The sequence below is a fragment of the Procambarus clarkii genome, chromosome 35, assembly GCF_040958095.1.
Source record: "Procambarus clarkii isolate CNS0578487 chromosome 35, FALCON_Pclarkii_2.0, whole genome shotgun sequence".
Lineage (NCBI taxonomy): Eukaryota > Metazoa > Arthropoda > Malacostraca > Decapoda > Cambaridae > Procambarus > Procambarus clarkii.
The window spans coordinates 13,929,842-13,939,686 of NC_091184.1; the positions used below are offsets into that span (position 1 = coordinate 13,929,842).

Genomic DNA, 9,845 nt, shown 5'->3' on the forward strand with positions numbered 1-9,845 from the left:
TCATCTTGTAACTACACTTAGGTAATTGCATTTAGGTAATTACAACTCAACTGGTAAGGTAAGTACAGTACTGCAACGTGCCATATCAATTTATTTCATTTCAATATACATTCTTTGTTATTTAAATTTTTCATAAGGCAAATGTGTACTGGCATATGCATTAATGTGATTGTATTTTTTTTTGGGGGGGGGGGGGAGGGGAAAGGGCGTTGCTGGGGCCGAACGGATGGAACGAATTCCACACTGGAATAAATCGGCTATGCCCCATAGCCGAGGACACACTGTATTACTCATTTAATTTCTATATTTACTGTCAACATTTAATGTCATCTAATTTCATGCATTTCTTTGATAAAGTGTTTACTCGTGTCCTTTATGATCTTCGTTATTTGTAAGTGTTGGCCCCATTAACCTTAAATTATAGTATGTTACTCTATGTTCTGATTTGTTAAAAAAAAAATGTTGTGAGGAGCAGTTCACTTGCTTTTCTAAATTACAACTTGTATTTCCATTCTATAATTAATGCAAATAAACTACTGTACTGTTGCTAGAACTTCTGACTCCATAATGTAATAGTCTATAATTGTCATCCTTAAGTATCACCTTCTTTGTATTAATTTTTTATTTTCCTGGAACACTCTCATTTTGTTAGCTTACTACTCTAATAGTATTAAGTGTTTTACCTCGTCACAACATTAATTAAACAATTTTTATATTATTAATAATTTTTGCCCGAAACGCTTTGCATAATAGTAGCTTCATTAGTATATGTAACTCCTGTCTCTTCATTGAACAATACTCTTATGTTCTTTGTACACACAATCTTTTGAATAAATAATAATAATATTATTATTATTATTTACACACGGAAAATCACACAAAAGTGATATACATCAATGAGAAAATTCACTCGGGCTGTGAGATGAGGCAAACCTGCAATGTTTGCATTACCTCATAGCCTCAGTGGATTGTTCATTGATGTATATCACCTTAGTGTGATTTTCTGTGTATCTGAAGTTGTGCATACAGTGTTGAACTACAGTACTTTATCCTTCACCTGAGTGCTTAGGGGTCTTACATAAAATTTGGACTGGCTTCAGGACTTCCTGTGATATCAGGATATCACAGACTTCCTGTGTTATCAGTAGAAATCCGATTATAAAACTTTTAGGAAGTCAGTGGTGGTACAGTGGTAGAGTATGCGACTGGCAATGCCTTGGTTGTTGGTTTGCAACACCACACAGTCCCAGTGGATTTTCGTATTATTATTATTATAAAAATTATCATATTCGATAGACCAATGTCCACACCCCAACAATGCCATAGGCCTATTTCCACACCCCAACAATTGCATGTTGAGGTGTAAGACAATGGAGGAGCAGAAAGTACTCCAGTACTTACGGTGGATGATGAGAGTGCGAGGAACAAGGTGGTCAGGTGGCGCCAGTGACTCCTTCCTTCAACAGTTTTGTCTCTCCCTCGTGGTATATCCTCAATGTCTTCAGTGGTGTGGCCTCACCACACACTTACACTGCCATAAGTGTCCTGAGAGTACTGTGGGAGGGACAATTTGGCGGGTATTGTGGACACAGGTCTTTAAGACAGGCGAACTTCACGAGTCGTGGAGACGTCTATAGCAACCTTTGTTATGATGACGTCACTCGCTCGCTCGCTTACTCGCCACGTAGCTCTTCCCATTTTCTTTGGTTACTGATCTTTGCTGAAGTTTAATTTACCTGAAAGCCACTAATATTGGTGGCCTCAACGAGGACAGGAAGCTGGCGGCTTGTTAAAGGTTCTACCCATTTGCCTGGACGATCTTTTCTATCTGTATTTTAAACCCAGTACAGATTTGGCGTTTACCTTACCTACTCTCTGGCGGGTAGGCTGTTCTACGGGTTTACAACCATACGGGTGAAAGAGCATCTTCTGTTTTCTGTCCTACATTGAGGCTTGTTGAGCTCGAACCCGAGAATCTGACCTTTTGAAGAAAGTGTCCAGATCGACATCGTCCAAATTGTTTAGTATTTGAAAGGTTTCGATGAGCTCCGCCCTGTCATGCTGGTTTGCAGTGTTATATATTTATTTATTTATTTATTTATATACAAGAAGGTACATTGGGATTGTGAGGATACATAGCATAGTAATTACATTCTTGTAAAGCCACTAGTACGCGCAGCGTTTCGGGCAGGTCCATGTACCTTCTTGTATATATATATATATAAATCTAAGAAAATTTTAAGTAGGTAAATACTAGCAAAATTTATAAAAATGATAACAGATACATAGCAAGAAAAAAAATAAGATGAGAAAAATTTGTAGGTATATTAAGGCACATAGGTAGCTCAGATTGATTGCAATGACAGCTTGAATGGTAGTTAACAAAAATTAGTAGGCACATTACAGTATATAGCTTGCACAAAAGCACATAAAAAGAAGACAGCAATGAACACAATGAGAGAGTTGTTTGGATTAAGTACATAAAGATTGGGAGATTTGGTAACACTAGATACAAAGCAAATTTAAAGCTCATTGTGGGAAACTACGAAGATGAAATTAGGTACTTTTTGGTTTTGTTTTTGAATGGGGCAAAAGTTGGACAGCTTTTCAATTCAATAGGGAGTGAGTTCCATAGACTGGGTCCCTTTATTTGCATAGAGTGTTTACACAGATTAAGTTTGACCCTGGGGATATGTTACGACCCTGGGTTCTCCAGTGGAAACCAGAGGTCAAAATTGAGCTATTAAACTTTCTGGTAGTACAGTTGGGTGCATCACTAGCGGCAATTGTTTGTATCTTCCCTGCCAGACTTAAGACTATTGTTGTTTCTCAAAGAGCATTTAAAGACTGAGCTGGGGGTTGATTATTAAATAATAACATAGGCACCAACTTTGCTTACTAATACTTTCTAATCATTTGTAAAGTAACAATACATTGCATAGGGGAAGATCTTTAATGTGCTTAGCTGCACGATCAATTAGGCTCCTTCCGGCACCACGACATGAGGGAGGCCAGCTGGTCGCTAGGAGCTCTCTTCTCTGGCTGGTGTTCGTGCGGACGAGACCTACTCTGTGGCTGCACCCCTACTCTTCTCCCTTCTCCTCTTACTTATTTCCCTTACCTGAAGTTCCTGTATCCTTAAGTTAAGTACGTGGCATTATTAAGTGTACCTACTCTGGTAGTAACGATTGGTGAGACCTGGGGGTAGTATTTGCCAGTGTTTTGGGTACCCCTAAGTGTTGTGTTTTGTATTAGGGTCCCACGTGGTTTCCCTACCCTAAGCTGCATCCAGCTTCAGTGCTTATCCAGTAGTACTTTACCCTAGCTTGTTATTAGTGTAAACCTTGTATCCTGCCTAAGTGGACCAAGGCTTTTAACGTAAGATAGTGTGGTAAAGTTATTATTATTATTGTTATTGGTGTGAGTGTATATGGGGGGGGGGGGTTGTTAAGGGGTTAATAAATAAGTACATGAATTACAGAGTATCCCTTCTTCCTATGTGGGAGCGCATTGATCAACCCTTAGACTAACATATATGGTCTAGTAGCAAGTTATTACTACTGTGGATAGTTTATTTTGGGGGCCGGGCCTTTTAGCTCTCCCATATTTGATACTCTTGTCTTCTAACTACCCTTACCCCTTAATAGTACCAGTACCCATAGAAGCCCCACACCCACATATATATTTATAACAGGATATCAAAGAGATATTTATTTCTGGTGTGGTGATAATGGGTCCTATTACATCTGTCCGGGGAGAGTTTCAGAGCAGAATTTGCATTTAAGAACAGGGTTTTGTAAATGTAGTTGACACAAGAGAATGTGTGGAGGGAGTTAATATTTAGCAAGTTTAGGGATTTAAACAAGGGAGCTGAGTGTTGTCTGAAAGCAGAGTTTGTTATAATTCTGATAGCAGATTTTTGCTGGTTGATGATGGGCATGAGGTGGTTTGCAGTGGCTGACCCCCATGCACAGATACCATAATTCAGATAGGGATAGATTAGTGCATAATATAGTGAGAGGAGAGCAGAGTTAGGAACATAATATCTGATTTTAGAGAGTATACCAACTGTTTTAGAGACTTTCTTAGTTATGTGTTGAATGTGGGTGCTGAAGTTGAGTCTCTTGTCTAGGAATAGGTCAAGAAACTTTCCATCATTTTTATTACTAATGTTAATGTTGTCTATCTGTAGCTGAATTGCATTCGATGATTTGCTTCCAAATAAGATGTAGTAGGTCTTTTCTATGTTTAGTGTTAGTTTGTTAGTTGACATCCATAAGTAGACTTTTTTAACTTTATTATTCACAACATTGTTTAGTGTATGTGGGTTGGAGTCTGAATAGATGAGGTATAGTATCATCAGCAAACAGTATAGGTTTAAGAATATTAGAGACATTAGGCAGATCATTGATATATATAAGAAATAGAAGAGGTCCTAAGATGCTGCCCTGTGGCACTCCAACGGTTATTGGTAGAGTGGAAGAGGTTGTATCATTGATGGTTACATATTGGTGTCTGTCACTAAGATAGGATATAGTCCAGAGCAAGGCCTCTGATTCCATAATGATGGAGTTTATGTAAGAGGTAATTGTGATTAACAGTATCAAAGGCTTTTCTTAGGTCAATGAAGAGTCCAATCAGAAATTCATTTTTGTCAAGGGCTGAGTAGATTACGTCAAGGAGATTAATGATTGCATCATTGGTGCTCTTGTGGGACCGGAAGTCAAACTGGCAGGGGCTGAGTATGTCGAATTTTACGAGGTAGGAATAGAGCTGTTTGTAGATAATTTTTTCAAATATTTTTGATAATATTGGTAGGTTTGATGTTGGTCTATAATTGTTTATGTCCGCCGAATTACCTCCTTTATGAACTGGCGTTACTCCTGCTTTTTTAAGGATATCAGGGAAGGTATGACACTCTATGGATTTGTTGAACAAAAGAGCTATAGGTGGCGCAAGGGCATGGGAGGCGCTCTTGTATACAATGGACGGAATTTCACTGATGTTCCCTGCCTCGGTTTTTAGTGAGTGTATGTTGGACACAACATCTGCCGGGCTGACTGGTGAAAGGAGAAGAGAGGTTTGGATAGCTGCCTGAGAGATATGTGTTAATATGTATTCACCTAATTGTGCTTGCGGGGGTTGAGCTTTGGCTCTTTGGTCCCGCCTCTCAACTGTCAATCAACTGGTGTACAGATTCCTGAGCCTACTGGGCTCTATCATATCTACATTTGAAACTGTGTATGGAGTCAGCCATACACAGTTTCACAGCCATACATGTGTCTAAGTCTGTGGGATTGAAATTGAATTGAAATTGAAATAAGTTTATTGAGGTAAAATACACACAAAGGGATGAGGTAGCTCAAGCTATTCTCACCCCATTCAGTACAACGTGTTAATATATACATAGACACACATCACAAATAAACATATTACCAAACATTCTGAGAGGTAAACATATACATTTCCTCCTTCACAAGTAGTATGGTATCAGACGTACACACAAATACTTTTATGACCTAGGTATACTGTATAGACAATTTGCAAGACACCTGCAGATAATTCAACAAAACATTACAATCTTGGTGCAAAATTCTTATATCTCTCAAGAATATCATCAACCTTTCCGTTGTGACACATCCAGGCTATTTGTTCAGGAACAGTCCTTATCTCAGTGTTTCTATATACATTAATCAACGGACAATCAAGAACATAATGGGCAAGGGTGTGAGACCTTAACATACCACATAGTTTACACTTCGTGTCATTATCATGAACATCTATCCCATATTCCCAGTAATATTTGTACCCAAGCCTGAGCCGCATGTACACAGAGTCACTCCAAGCATTTCTCCTTTTACCATAAGTGAAATGGGTGTTTTGACTCACATACATGTAGTGTTGCATGGTTTGACTTCTCTCATACATTATCTCTCTCCTCTCCACTCCTGCCTGTGCCTGAATATTTCTGATTTTGCTTCTTATTTGTCTCATTGTGAATTCACATTCAATGTCAACTTGTGGTTTTGATGTGGCACGTTTGGCCAAGTCATCCGCCACCTCGTTGAGCACTATTCCAACATGAGATGGAATCCACATGAATTTCACACTATAACCTTTCAGCTGTATCTCAGTTATTCTTCTCTTACAGTCCTCAACTATAGACATGAAGACTGGGTTTCGACTGTTTAAGGACTCCAGTGCTCCTCGGCTATCGACAAATACAAAAACATTTTTGTCGTCATGACGTACTTCCTCCAAACACGCCAGAATGACCTGCAGTTCAGCTTGTGTGGATGATATATAATTACTAAGCCGGAGTTCAATTATCCTGTCCACAGTCCCAAACTCCGTATAATCCCTTATTAGGACACCACACCCGGCCCTGCCATCCTCCGCCACCGACCCGTCGCAATATACATGTAAACTGTTGCCTCTTGGTAACCGAGATATCATGCTTCCATACAAACACCGTAATTGCCCCGGTTCATGATGAAGCTTTTTCACCTTGAGGGGTACAATTTCGACGTCTATTTTCTGTACTTTCCAGGGAGCAGACATATTACACTGTCGAGAGGGTTTACAGCAGTCAAGTACGTCGTATTCCCCCGAGGTCATGAGCTAATCCTCTCGTGTAGCGTGTCTCCCTCAGTTTCCTGGATGTGTGTACGTCACTCAAGCAGGTCTGAACGCTCTCAAACAGCTTATTCCCTCCTTTTCTCCACATGAAACGAATAGATACTCTAGTGTTAATGTCACGGACTCTATCACACACACTCTGTAAATTTAATTACATTCTCATTATTTCAATCATTGCATTTCTTTGACATCCAAGAATAATCCTCATAGCCTCGTTCTGTATCAGCTCTATTTTTTTAATTCTGCCTTGGCCTGTGTAAGACAATATGGGTGCTGCGTAGTCTATCAGGGACCGAGCAGTGCTTATGTATAACATCCGCAAGATAGGTACCCCAACACCTTTACCAGAAAAAGCCAGTGCTTTCAGAGGATGCAGACGGGCTTTACATAAGGTGCTGATATGATTTATTTCAGCATTTTTACTCTCACATGTGTATCCAACATACATGCCCAGATACTTGTACTTCTGAACACGGCTCAGTTCCACACCATTTAGAGTAAGTGTTATTTTCTGATCAGGGGAAGGAAGACACCAAGCCTTGGGGGCGTAATTTTATTGACATGATAAATAATTCTGAAGAAGTAAAACAGGCTTTTAAATAGGACTTAACAAATGTATAACATAGCCGTGGCTAAGGCAAAGTACACAAAACATCTTAAATTGTACACCCGTAGTAAAAACGTAATCTTATAGCCTAGTAACCAACTCTGCAGAAACCTAATGTCCTAATGTCTAGAATTAGCAGTGAGGCGAATGTAACAAATCTAATTCTAAGTATAACAGGACACCAAAGTGAACAACATAACATAAGGGAAACCCTAGCTGGAGAATAATCAGGCGGCAGAAAAACATAGTGACTGGGGAAGCCTGAATATGTATTTGGAGAAGAAAATAACCCCAGGCCAGAGGCCGAGCCGCCAAGGAAGGAATTACCTGACAAGGTAGGGCTTACTAGTAGAATGGCAGTAAAGTCAAAGTAGTAGCTGCGGACAGCGGAACACTTGGGGACGGGCGCTGCACCCCCCCCCCCCCCCACCCATCCCCAGTGAAACGGGAGGAAAACGTGAGGAACAACGACTGACATAGTCAGGACCGTGAAAACTGGCAGCCAGCAGAAAGGGGGAGGAGGGTGGGCGCTTCTTGAATCGTGGTCCGGGACGGGAGTGGGAGTGAGAGCGAGACCTGACTTCGTGCGCCTTTTATGCCACCCAGGCTGGCCGCACCGCGCCTGCGGGACGCGATGCACAATTGTCTCTTCCTTCCCCATCAGAAACTCCACCGCCTTTCGTCAAAAGGCAGTGGGCCATATTTCTTCGTTTCCTATACTCGTATTTGGCTTTATCTGCATTTATAACTAAGCCTAACTTGTGACAGGTTGTACCAAGTATGTTAAGAGCAATTTGAATTTTGTTCCCGGAAGTGCCTTGTATAAGAATGTCATCAGCATATATGATCGTCGTAACCCCTGGAGGATACATCTCTGATGCTAATCTGTTCATTAATACATTGAATAAGGTGGGACTTAATACTCCCCCATGTGGGGTACCTAACTGAAACCTCCGTTCCTCAGACATGTATCCCTGGTAATACACCTGACCTTTTCTGCCTTGTAGATAATCCTTTATCCAGTGTAGCAATCTCCCTGTTATTCCCAGATTGGCTAATTCGTATAAGATTACTTCCATATTGGCTTTATCAAATGCTCCTTGTAGATCAACAAAAACTCTACAATTGTCATCCACATTAGACAAACACTTTAAGAGACAATCCGCAGTACTTTTGCCTTTGATAAAACCAAAGAGATTACTGGACATGTTATCACCTACAAGGTAGAGTAGCCTATTTAACAAAATCCTTTCCATCATTTTACAAAAGCAGGATATTAAGGAGACAGGTCTGTAGCCTCCGTTTGACTTAGGGATAGGAATGATGACAGGCTCTTTCCATTTTCTTGGTAACTTTCCCTCTCTATAACTCATAATAAACAATTCAAGTAAGGGACTAGGTTTCATACCGGCTAAATAATTAAGTACGTCATACGTTACTCCATCTTTCCCCGGAGCAGTAGAGCTGCCACTTTTTATAGCATCCAGTAGCTCATCGTGAGTTATCTCAGTGCATGTTATAGATCTTGTATTTAAGGCACATAAAGTTACTCCATTTCTAATATTTTCCCATGACTCAATGGTGACTCTCATGTCTGCAGGTAAGGACTCCATACCAGCAGCACTTGCCCATTTATCTACTAACTCATTAGCAACTTTCCCTGGATCTGCGTGAGCAATGAATTTGGTCTTACAACCCCTGATTTTGTTTACTGCTCTCCATATGTCTTTAAGGTTCTTAGTATTACCAATGGACTGAGCAAATTCTTGCCAGTATCTGTCCCGCGCCTCCTTCCTCACCTGACTGCATTCCCTAGCCACTTCCAACATTGTATTTTTCTCTTCATCCCACATTCCATTTTTTAACCATTCTTTATGCGCACTCCGTAGCATTCTCTCCCACCCCTTGACTTGCTGATCATTGGAATATTTAAATTTCTTAGGTCCGTGCGTCTTGCTTCCCCTGCCCCCGTTATTTTCCCTCTGTACTAATTTCTCTATGTTCTCGACCATGTCCTCGTAAAAACTATCAACGCAGAGCGGCGTGTAATGTTGATACCAATCTCCCATATTTTGAATAAAATAATTTTTCATACCCTTATTAATATTTAGCCTTTTCCTTTGAAAGTGGACTTGTTTTTTCCCCAGTGGTAATTCAACGTTCAAGGCAAAGTGGTCACTAAGTAGTTCCCGAACAACCCGAGCCTCCCCCATAATCCCCTGAGAGTTTAAAATGCAGGCATAGTCAAGCCGTCCTCCCCTGATGTGAGTTGGTTCATTGTTTCTCAATAGACAGGTATCTGGATGATCTTGTAGAAACTGTAACCACTTGACCCCATTAGCATTAATACTACCCACTGTCCCAAGGCTTGTGTGCCGAGCATTAAGGTCCCCAATGACCAGTGAAGGATTAGTATAAATGCAGTCAGGTAGATAGTTAGCGTCGAAGCAGTTCCTGGATACATACAAAAAAAACTATAATAAATTCCCCTTCCCTTAATGATAATTTAACACAGACACTCTCTATACCTTGCGTTTTTGATGGCGGTTCTACTAACTCTGCTGGTATGGAGTTCTTAACATAAATTGACGTGCCTCTG

The 9,845-nt window shown here is 40.4% G+C and overlaps 1 protein-coding gene across 1 annotated transcript in view; it reads right to left on the reverse strand.

Annotated features, from left to right (window-relative positions):
* The window catches only part of LOC138371238 (tripartite motif containing 13-like), a 66,806-nt gene extending 65,167 nt beyond the window's left edge, over window positions 1-1,639 (reverse strand). Inside the window, exon 1 of the mRNA XM_069336055.1 lies at window positions 1,402-1,639. The gene's annotated coding sequence lies outside the window, so the exon portion shown is untranslated. The remainder of the gene's footprint in view (window positions 1-1,401) is intronic.
* Between the last annotated feature and the right edge of the window lie 8,206 nt (window positions 1,640-9,845).